Genomic DNA, 12,153 nt, shown 5'->3' with positions numbered 1-12,153 from the left:
CCCTGAAATCAAGAGTTGCATGCTCTACTGACTGAGCCAGCCAGGCACCCCTTGTTTTTAGATAGTAACCAACCTAATTGGTGTGAGCTGTGGTTTCAATTGTGGTTTCAAATTCAATTTCAATTTCCATTTTTTTGATGATTAGTGATGTTGAGCATCTTTTCATATGCCATTTGGCCATTTGTACATCACCTTTGGAAAAATGTTTATTCAAATCTTCTGCCCATTTTTTAATTGGATTATTATTATTATTATTTGTTGTTGTTGTTGTTCTTGTCTCTTCAAGTTCTGATATGTGGTTCTTACAATGGTCAATAAGGAGCAGTGTACTCACAACAGTGGCACATGGTAACTGGGGAAGTGTTGCAGTATTAATTTATGTTATTTTAAATTTATACATATTATGGTCTACAGTTAACATGCATAAAACATGAAAATGATTATTTTGGTAACTAGGTAGACATGCATTTAGAATTGTAAAGTTTCATTTTTATCAAGATAGGTAGCAAGGTTTAATCAAATTTCAAAAGTGAAATTAATGTCAGGTTTACCTGAATTCTTAGATTTAAAAATTTTTATTTACTAATTAGAATTTATATTTTGGCTTTTATAATTTTGAATATACTAGGAGAAAAATATTTTGGAAATGTGAAAAGCAATTTATGTTTTTGAGTTTTACATGTGCTTTAGTTTACATTTCAGAAAAACCTTCTCCTACACTTTGAATACATTACACTTAACGACAACTATACTTTAGTAAACATTTTATAATATGAATAGGACACAAATTATGTAAAAATACTGATCACAACTATATCATTAATGCTTTTGCCAAAATGAAGGCAAGAAAGTATTATATGAAAAAAATACAATAATGTTGTGTTTATTATTCATCCAAATAATGCTGGCCTCTAGATGTGTGCAGTAATTAAAATCAGTCATATTTGATATTTTATAAATTTTTAGTCATATAAAAACCATGCCTTTAGGCATGTTTAAAAATTTTTGTTTTTATGAAGAAAATCTCATCAAGATAAATATACAAGACATTTTATATAACAATTTTAGCAGATTTAGATCTTTTAAATGTCTATATATTTAAATGATATGTGGGTCTCCATCTGTATTTCCTTGTGTGCTGCAAATGTTAGGGTGACTCTAATCTTTTTAGATTTTTAGGCACTTTTGTGCCTCTAATCATGTTAGAGGGTTAACTAGAGCGCAAACTAATGGCCAGCATTTCCTGAGTGCTTATCGTAAGTCAGGCACTACGGAAAGTGCTTACATGCACTATCTCGGCAAATCCACCCATATTACAGGTGATGAAACTAAGACTCAGTGGGTCATGTGCTTTGTCCAAGGTCACCCTGCTCGTTAGCAGGTGAGCTGGGACTATGTCCTATCCACTCAGCTCCAAAATCAGAACTTCTGACTCGAGTCTCATAAACACGTTCTTGCAGAGGAAGCAGGTGTAGCAGCTACTGCCATGGTATAAAGCAAGATCCTCAGGGTTTCATTTTCTCTCATTGTAGCCCAAGGCAGAGAAATGGTCAGCTGTGCCTGAGTGGTCACCTGGGGACTCTACAGAACAAGGACCCACTCGGGTCCTACTCATCTAGACCCACCTCTTGCTTGGTCTTGGGGGTTGGACCAAGGCAGTGTCTCTGGCACAGGTGAAGCATGTCACCTTTATGCTCAGATCTCCCAGAGCTGGTGTCTGTCTTTTCCTCTGTTCTCCTTTGTGTCTGGGCTTCAAACCTCCCCAGGGCCAAGATGAAAGACCGTTTTCATCCTCTTCCCGTGTGTGAAGAAAAAGAAAAGATAGCTCTTCTTGGCTCATTCATATCGTGGGCCCACTCAGGCCCTGCAGGAGAACAGGACATGGGTTATAGATAAAGCTTAAATCCATTTTTTCAGGAATTAGGCAGCTTACAAATGAAGGCAATATCTGTGTTTGCACAATGGCTACCTTGGGGCCCTCCTGGCTTTAATGAAATTCTATACATCAAAGCTCTTTAAAAGCTTCTGAGTCAAGAACATGCAAACTGACCTCTACTCCTTGGGGCTCCAGTAACCCCAGGGAGAAGTGATAGGCAGTGGAGAGGAACGGGTATAGGCCAGGTCAGAGGACTGGGGCTCCCTGAGAGGTAGATCCTCCTGATCAGAGACATGATATTCCCAGGAGCAGAGAGACCCATCAAGGCCTCCACTCCTCTCAGGTGCATGCAGAACAAGAAGCAACTGGGCTAATCATCTGAAGCAGCAATTCTCCATATGTGTTACAAGGATCCTGGGGATCTGAAGACCCTTTCAGGGGGTCCACAAAGTCAAAACTATTACCTTCATAACATGTCATTTTCTTTTTTCACTCTCATTCTCTCACCAGTGTACAGCGGCACATTATGAAGGCCACATGACATGTGACGTCAGAACAGATTGAATCTAGAAGCAGGTATGAGAATACAGCCATATTCTCTTTTTCAAAGTTTATTTATTTTGAGAGAAAGAGAGAGGTAGAGAGAGGAGGAAAGAGATAATCCCAAGCAGGCTCTGTGCTGTCAGAGGAGAGCCCAACAGCAGGCTCTATCCCACGAGCTGGGAGGTCATGACTTGAGCCGAAATCAAGAGTCTGATGCTCAACCGTCTGAGCCACCCAGATGTCCCTACAGTTATATTCTATTAAGCCAGACATAAAGAGATTTTCAAAAATGTAAAGCAATGCCATTCTTCTTACTGATTTTTTTTTGTTTTGCAAAATGATAGTTACTTTTCCTAAAATGTGTACCTTATGTTAGCATGTAATGAATTTATGTTAAAATAAATTATATATTTAAAATTTTTCTGAGTTTTTAATTTCTAACATCATAAATATCCATAGATATAACCCACATATACAAGAATACTCTGGGGTTCTCAGTATTTTTTAAGAACATAAAGGGATCCTGAGACCAAAAAGTTTGAGAACTACTAAAGTTATTGAGTGTACAGAACACCCTACCTCATTTAGAATTGGTACCTGTGGTCATATTATATGCCTATTCCTTACAGCTACAGAATAAATAAATGGGTCCAAATTTTAATTAGGCTATCTTATATTTAAGGGAACCTTACAGTCTAAGAAGGTAAATTTTAATTATAGAAGTATAGAATATGTAAGTAAAAAGGAAGCCTCACCTATGAGTGAGGGGGAAAAAAACCCTTTTATCTACTTTCATATTGCATAGAATTCTACTGAATACTGTTTCTAAAGCAGGTACCCACTCCCCCAAAGAAAAGCTTCTTTGGTCTAATAAACTTGAGAAATACTGGACTTCTGAATCCAGTGTTTACTACAAATCTTCTCAAAGCCTTCAATACAAGCATTAAAGATATTGTGAATCTCTGAGATACACTAGGCTGCATTTTCCAGACTTACCTGACCGTAAAACTCTTCTTAGGGACAACTTGTAGAACTAATCTTTCAAGCAACATGGGAAACTTCTCCACTCAGCAAAAGGATGAAGTGGTCTCCTGAGCGCTGAGAGCTGCTTAGTATCCAGACATCCACCTGCTTGCTTCAGGGAGGGAAGTTAGGGATGGCTGCACCGAGGTGTGCAGATCTGAGTTTGGCTGGGGGTAGTATGGACTGGGAAGTGTTCATCCAACCCAAAGAGAATGACGACTGGGGATAGAGAGAGGTGATTTGGAAGTCCAGGGCAGACCTGGGCAGAACAGCAGAAATGGAGGCTTTCTAAAGCTAGTGGAGTACAGAGATACCGGGGACAGGAGAGCAGAGCTCCCCAGAATGGGGACAGCGACACAGTGAGGGAAGCCCATGGTAGGCCTGACCTGTCCTACACACCCAGTCACATGGGAGAAAGCTGGAATGGAGTTTCCACCTTGGTCCATAAAAGATGAGACGTCCATGCTCATTCCCCAGAGCACCATGGCTGCTTGAGAGGAACTCCTGACCCTTAATCCCTACTCTCCCCAGCAGATGGGCAGTTGTTAATCTGATAGGTGAGAGACTGGTATTCATTTTGGGATGTGGCTCTGGAAACAGACACTCTGCCATTGTCACTTGGGGTGAATTTCTTACTCTCCCTCTACTGGGGTTCCTCATTTGTGGAATGGAGTCAACAGTGGCACTTACCTCATAACCTGAGTAAAATAATCCACGTGAAGGGCTTTGCTCAGTACTTGAGACTAACCATGAATGTTGTGGCGTTATTATTTCTTGTGCCACCGGGGGTGTATATGGGAGTATATGGGGGGCTAAAGGGACCCCACCCTCGAGTGTTTGCTCCGATGGTCTGCTGCTGCGGGGACGCCTGCCACGTGGCCTTTCTCTAGTCTCCCTTCAGGCCTCTAAGGGGTGGTAAGTTATGCTCAGGCTGAATGATGGACTTGACTGTCAATGTCAGGCTGAGAGGGGAGAAGAGGAAAATCTGCATTCAACACCAGATCCAGGCATGTACTGCAGAAAGAACTCACCAGAAGCTGGTTCCTGGGTTCCGGGTGCTGCCCAGGCTAGGGAGGCGGGACTTCCGCCCTCGGTGATGGTTGGCACACGCGCCGGAGACAGACTCCTTTGTCTCTTCCCAGAGAGGGGCCTGATTTACAGCTTGAGGGTCAGTGTGGTGCTGCGTCCTGAGGAGGCTAATCCACACATTCGGGTGTGCCAGACACAGTCCTCTTCTCCCTGAGGAGTAAGCACGGGAGCTCTAAGTATTAAAATGCCGGATCAGCGTTTTTCTTTGCGAAGTGGGACCTATAGCTTGAACCAGAGCAAAAAGGACTGTTCTGTAGATACCTGGATAAACCGAGGTCGCCCTGAACTTCCCAAAGCAGGACTTCAAGCCTCCCTGAGGGCAGAGAGGGCCTGGTGATCCCACTGTGCGGGTGCTCTGGCCTTTACCTCAGACCGGACCATTGAGCACCCCGAGCTGACCTTCCTCATCACCTCACCACATGGCCCCTCCTTTGCCCTTGAAGCAGAGTGAGGAGTAAAAAAGTGAGTGGAGCGCGAAGGGAAACATAAAAAGTTTGTTTCAGCGTCTTCCACAATGTCCGTAGTTACCCTTTTAGACTTTGGGGGGCTGTGAGTGACCATTGTTAGGGAAAGTCTTTCTCCACGAAAGCTTAGGGCAGCAAGGAGGGCCCTTCTTTCCGTCTGAGGCTGAGTTGCCCCTTCAGGCCGAGCTGGGGGCAATGGGCTGGCCCAGGTGGGGAAGGGGGTACAGGGTTCATTTGACATGTGAGTCTTTTGCTGCAGTTCTGCTGAGACTCAGAGCATATATAGTTCATGAACAGGACACTTTATAGTTTTCTATAGTTGTAAAAACATCAACTTTGATTTGTGCAAATAAGGTATTTTCCTAGTTATTTTGCTAAGCCAAACATTAAAACTAATTTGCATTCTTTGAGACTAATTTGGCCCAGGAGCTAGTAGGAAGCTGGAGGGGATTATGCCCTGGAAGAGGGGTTGTCACATGGATTTACTTTAGCATAAACATAGACTACCTGAAGGCTGGAGCCTTCTGGTCTCCTCAGGGAGACCCAAAGGGCTAATGGGGGCTCCAGAATCCAACAGATCTAGGTTATAATCTCGGATTGACGTGAGCTTGGAGCACTTCCTCTATCTTTCTGAGGACTGTTTTCTTTTCCTCTTGTACGCTATTTTAGGACTGTTGCAAAGACCAAATGGGATGTGAGTAGGGCACTTAGCACAGTCTTTGACACCTAATATCCTAGTAAACTCTCGACAAAGGGTTATTCCTAGGTTTGTCTTTACCCAAAACCAGTGAGAGAAACTCACTGTTGTTTCCATCTCTCTCACTTGACCTTCTTCCTGTGCTGGGTTCAGCTGATTTTCTCCTTAGCCCCCTGCCATTCCTATTTATTCCCTGGCACCTTTGCTTAGAATTAATCTTAAGTTCTGGGGCGCCTGGGTGGCTCAGTCCGACTTCAGCTCAGGTCATGATCTCACAGTTTGTGGGTTCGAGCCCCGTGTCGGGCTCTGTGCTGACAGCTCAGAGCCTGAAGCCTGCTTCGGATTCTGTGTCTCCCTCTCTCTCTGCTCCTCCCTCACTCATGCTGTCTCTCTCTGTCTCTCAAAAATAAAAATAAACATTAAAAAAATTAAAAAATAAAAGAATTAATCTTAAGTTCAGCTTGAGTCCTTCTTATTCTCTGAGGCTTTCCTTGACAACTCAACTCAGACTTGATGGTTGCTCTCTATTCTGATGGGTTCAGTGGGGCTCAAATTCTTGAGGTGATGGCAGCCTCATTGGCCTCTAGGTTTCTCCAAGTTGCCTAGGACATTGTATGGGGATGCTCCATAGACTCATGGTGAGTTAAAGTGACTCACTGAAGAAGGCTGCTGCTGTGACTCCACCAGCCTTGCCAGTCAGGACCACACAGAGCTATAGGTCTCCAGGGAGCTGCTCGTAAGGTCATTCATGGACCATACAGTGGTTATCACTACTTTGCTTGGTTTTTAAGCCTTAGAAACTTTGCTAAAATAATCTTACATGGACATATGATATAGGAAGCAGCTCATGGTGGGCTGCTATTGGTACAGTGGAGAGAGGGGGCCACAGTTCCTCCCCTTGACTCCTGAGGTACTTTTGTGGACTCCCGTGGCGTTGCCCCTTGGAGATTGGAAGCCATAATGAAGGCAGGGTTTCTGACCACAGGTTGCTGATGGTAACTGGCTTTTGAAGGTTAACAACTGAACTGAGATGGAACAGTAAATTGAACCTGACCTGCTGGGAACAAGCTGAATTTGAGAAATTTCATCCAATTTTGGTTATATTTCATGTCTAGGGAGGGATGGGTACTATGGCTTCTCCCCAAGCATGGAATTAATACAACACAGGTCTCTGGCGTGGAGCCCACATTCATAGGAACCAAAGTAATGGAAGTGTAGGGGATGCCCTCATAGAATCATCTGTATCCTAGGCAGAGACTGATCTCATTTTCCTTATCCATCTCATTTTCCTTATCAACAGAACCCCTGCATGAGTAGAGACAGCAATTGGCACAGGTAAAATAAGATGGGTGAGGATTATAAAGGTCTTTTAAGAGAATGACTCAGTTGGCAGGTTCCACTTTTGTAACTCCTTGTTGAAGAATGAGGATGTGATGACTGGAGCTTCAACAGCCAGCTGGGAAGCCATGAGGGTGAGGCCCATGCCCAGAGATAATTAGGGAGCCTGGGTCCATGAGAACATTATAGAACTACCATACTCGCATTGGTCTGTCTTTCTCTGTTCATTTCAAAATGTGGAGGAGAAAAACCCCAAAACCTTCTATAACTTATCTTGTTGAAGCCTCAACTTTAGGGAACTTTGTTGTTTCAATTAAATATAATTCCTTAGTGATGATACATCACTACCACAACCCAGTGATGTGGACTTGGAGGACAATATTAGTAGTTTCAAGTGGTGTTGGACCAGCTTTTCTCCAATTAAGATGTTACATAGTGACAGGCTTGAAGGGTTTCAGTACCACCTTACATTTCCTTTGATAGCTTTTCTCCATAGAAGAGTTAATTATCAAAGTTACAATAAAAAAAGTAGGGCACATGAGAGAAAAATGAAAAAGGAGTCACCTAATTATTTGTAAACTGAATAAACACATCATTATCTTTTGACCATAGTTTACAGACCAGAATGAGCCTTCTGGCCGTGACTGCAGTAATGTTGGTGGACATGTAAATATTTTAATCACTTAGCTATACAATACACTTCCTGGTTTGTTTTCACAAAATATTTTTTTAAAGGCTTGAAATACATTCCTTACAGCACAACCATCTCTATAATGGCCAGATCCCCTCCTATGATGGTTATTTCCATCCTGGAGCCCATCTGGGTTGAATTCTTTCCTCTAGTCTTCAGGAAGCTGGGCGTGTCTCACTACTCATTCTCATTTGTAGAAAGGAGAGAGAGCTCCCTGGGATTGGGCTGGGACAGCCACTGACTCTGAAGAGCCCTGAAGAGAGATACTAGAGGGATGTCATCCTCCCTGAAGTCATTTTATTAGATCAGTACTCAGTGGATGGCAGCTCATCAAGGCCAAAGCTCAACATGTTACATTTTATTGCCAGCAAATGAAGGCAAATTTTAGGGGTGTATGCCTGTGGGGGGAGTAAATAATCAGCTAAAGGGGATTTCTGAAGGAAGAATTGGATATTTTCCCATTGATCTCAGAATTACACCTTTGACCCAGTGCAAGTTGTGTTTAATTGTATTTTACAAGACAATGCGTTGGTCAGCTCTGGAATCAATGGGATGTGAATGGAGGGTGAAATAATCCATTGTGTCATGAAGTCTTTATCAAAATTCCCCCAACCGTTGGATGGGCTTTAATAATGAAAGAGCTAGTTATGGCTCATGCAAATGATTATGACAGCACAAAATGGTTTTTAGTGATTTCGAGTTAGAATTAGGCAACAGCAATAGGCACAAACAGCCACTTAGGGGACATGCCAGCTGCTTCCAGCGAAGCTGCTGACATAAAAACAGGGAATGGCACTAAAACAGATACAATTCAAGTCATAATTTGCTTCCTAATAATTTCCTTTTTGTGTCTGCAGCCTTGAAGGATTGTCCTGAATAAGTGCATTCATAAAGATAGCAAGTCAAGTCAAGCCATCCGGCGGATGAATTAACAGCAAACTGCTATCACAAGGGTGAGTGAGGCAGGGGACAAAAGTCAAGATTTCCTAAAGTGAGGCAGAACTGACAAGTACCAGCTGAGGAGTGTTATTCTGTATGATGGCAGCTCATGGCTGCATATAGTTCTCTGAGGATGAGTCCAGCCCTTGGCACAGGCCAGCAAAGGGCAGCTGTCCATCAGGGTGGAAACTACCTAGGGAATTCCAGACATGGTTGCATCCTTTGCTCTCTTCCAGCTCCCTCTGCAGATGCACTCTAATTAAGAGTAAGACTATTCATTCCTTCTCTAGCAAGGATTTCCTTGACTTACAGCAAAGATCCTCTCTGAATTCAAAGTCTGCTCTGCATTTGTAGAGTTTAAAATCCCATTAGCTGTTCTGCCTCTGATTTCACTGATCTGTTTGTTTTGCTGCTAACACCTCTCTGGTACCTTGCTGAAAGGACTTCCCTCCCCTTCTTCCCTGTGGCTTGGGTAGCACTGAGGCGGTGAGATGTTTATTTACACATCTCTCTGGATCATTAGGTAAAAGAGGTGACACACTTCTCTCTCTTGGCAACATGTTTAAACGTGAGCCTGTTTTACTTCTGAACTTACTTTCTTGTCAACACACACGTAAATCTGTACAATCATAGCTCATTCAAAAGACACTCCCATATAGTGCTTTTCAAATATGTATTTTCTAGAATTCTGTTTAAATTTAACTTTGGTAAGCTGTCAGCTTTTAAACAGACTTTGTGTATATAACTACAAAGAATTTTGTGCTAAAATCTTTTGTTTGAGAAACCACTTGTTGGTCTGCAAACTGGCCCCCGTGGATGGAGGGCCAGGGGAGACCAGAGGAGGCAGACCATCCAGATTCGTAGGTGTCAGATTTAATAAGCAAGAGAGTTTATGAAGCTTGTCTTGGGGGGTGACAGGACGAGCAGCTCTCTGCACCTGCCCACCAGGATCTTAGAAGTTTATATAGAAGCCTTAATGGGTTCAGTAACAGACGGCCTCACCACCACATTACTATCTCAAGGCTCTGTGGGGCAGCTTCCAGGGTAATGAAGGCAAGCAGAGTGCACATTCTAAGGACGGGGAGGGGGATGGGGAGCCTCTGACTGCCTGGGTCCAGCTCTCAGGTCAACTGGTGGTCACATCCTCTCAAGAACCACCTCTAACACCACTCTTAAGTAGCTATTTTGGAAGGTTTAAAATATATAAATTGGATTTTTCTCCACTCAGTAAAATCACTGTGATTCTAAGATAGAAAACTACGTCTCAGATGATGTCATCACGTATTTCTTTAGTGCCTTTTAAAACAAATGTTAGGGGGCGCCTGGGTGGCGCAGTCGGTTAAGCGTCCGACTTCAGCCAGGTCACGATCTCGCGGTCCGGGAGTTCGAGCCCCGCGTCAGGCTCTGGGCTGATGGCTCAGAGCCTGGAGCCTGTTTCCGATTCTGTGTCTCCCTCTCTCTCTGCCCCTCCCCCGTTCATGCTCTGTCTCTGTCCCAAAAATAAATAAACGTTGAAAAAAAAAATTAAAAAAAAATAAAACAAATGTTAGTAATTTTTTAAATTGGAATAAACCTTACCTGTGATGAAATGTCTTGTGTGAACATTTTGATGAGTTTTGATTTATGTATACACCTATGTAAAAGCCACCCCAATCAAGATCTAGAATATTCCATCATCTCCAAATTTCTCTAGTCAATACCCACCCCTTTAGGCAACATTGTTCTGATGTCTATCACCATAAACAGGTTTTACCTGTTTTTTTTTTTTTTTTTAACGTTTATTTATTTTTGAGACAGAGAGAGACAGAGCATGAACGGGGGAGGGTCAGAGAGAGGGTGACACAGAATCTGAAACAGGCTCCAGGCTCTGAGCTGTCAGCACAGAGCCCGACGCGGGGCTGGAACTCACGGACCGCGAGATCACAACCTGAGCCGAAGTCAGACGCTTAACCAACTGAGCCACCCAGGCGCCCCAATGATTGGATTAATTGATGGTTCTGTGAGGTCATTTCTGACACTCATGAGACATCCTTGGGCTTCAAAGGACACACATTTTAAATTTTAAACTGGCAAGAAGGAAAACCTCATCTTTCACGTTCCAAGTTTAAAATCTCAATGATAATACTCCAGATCTCTTACCACTCTCCCAGGCAAACTCCACACACCAAACTCCAACCACCAAAATTTCGGGTCACAGGGCAGGAAGGTAGAGGGTAATAGTGTGTGGGCCAAGTGGCTCTCACCTTGACTGCCCATCACAGTCATCCAGGGAGCTTTTCAAGAATACTGGTGCCGGGACCCCCCCCCCCCCCGCCCCCCCCCTCCTTGTGCTTTCGATTGGTCAGGATAGAGCCCTCTTAGTTGTGAAAGCTGCCCGGGTGATTCTAATGTATGGTCAGGGTAAAGACACACTGGTTTAGCTCTCCAACACTGGCTCAGCTCTCCAACACTGGCTCAGTTCAGCCTTGACCTGCAGGATGCGGTTGAAGTGCACTGAGGCAGAAACCACAGAACTCTTTTGGGGGGCATGAATTCCACATGCTACCTTGTGACATTAGGGTAGCAAAAGTCAGCTTTGTTCCAGCAGGGCTTGCTTATTCTTATACCTTGGAAGGAAGAGTAGGATGGCTTTTTGAGCAGGGATACAGTTTTGTATTTTTCAGGCTCTATCTATAGTTTCTTTTCTCTAGTTACAAGGAAGGAGCCATATAGGGCATCAGATCTTCTCTGTCCAATCCTCACCCAAAGGTCTCTTTCTGGCCCGATTAGGAGGTCTGGGTGGACGCCCACGTGGGTTGTAACCCAAATTTGGATCAGTTTTTGAAATCCTGCCTGTCAGAGTTGGGCACCTGTGACCACTAAGTTATCTCAAAGACAGATGAGGTCACTAAAAGCAACAGTTAACTGTGATTCAGCTTAGGCCCGCTGTAGATCCTCTTCTATTCCTGACTCGAGTAAGGGTCTTCAACCCAGACGTGAAAATGTCAGGTCCAAGGAAGTCAGTGATTGAAAGCTCAGATGGATACCGGACATCTCAAAAATCCTGATGCCAGTTCCTCAGGGAAATCTGGCAGTGTCTGCCACCTAGAGGGCTGTTTCTTGAGCTCTGCCAGGGCACATGAGGCCGGGGACATCCTGGCAGTCTTATTGTGTTGTCGTTTCAGATAACCTATACATCATTAAGTCCCCTCACCGGCAGACTTTAGGAATATTCCTGTTTGTACTTGGATTTCCATTTCACTTTGTACTCTAATCTTGGGCTACAGTCTGTTCAACAAAGGGAAACACTATTCTCCTACATCTCCTTCCATATACTCACAAACATAAGCACGCATGTTTTAATCTAGGATTTGTACCTCAGTCGCAGGATATACTGAGCGGAGTCAACAGCTCTGGGTTTGACTTGCCAAATGTGTTGTTTCCCATGTCAGATCCAGGGCGGAAACTGCAAAACTTGGGAAGGCCTGTCTTTGGCCCTTGTGGTGTTGGTACC

Source organism: Puma concolor, chromosome C1 (genome assembly GCF_028749965.1).
Source record: "Puma concolor isolate L17-30 chromosome C1, mPumCon1.1.hap2, whole genome shotgun sequence".
NCBI lineage: Eukaryota > Metazoa > Chordata > Mammalia > Carnivora > Felidae > Puma > Puma concolor.
The sequence above is the reverse complement of the archived record's forward strand: the minus strand, read 5'-3'. Positions refer to the sequence as shown.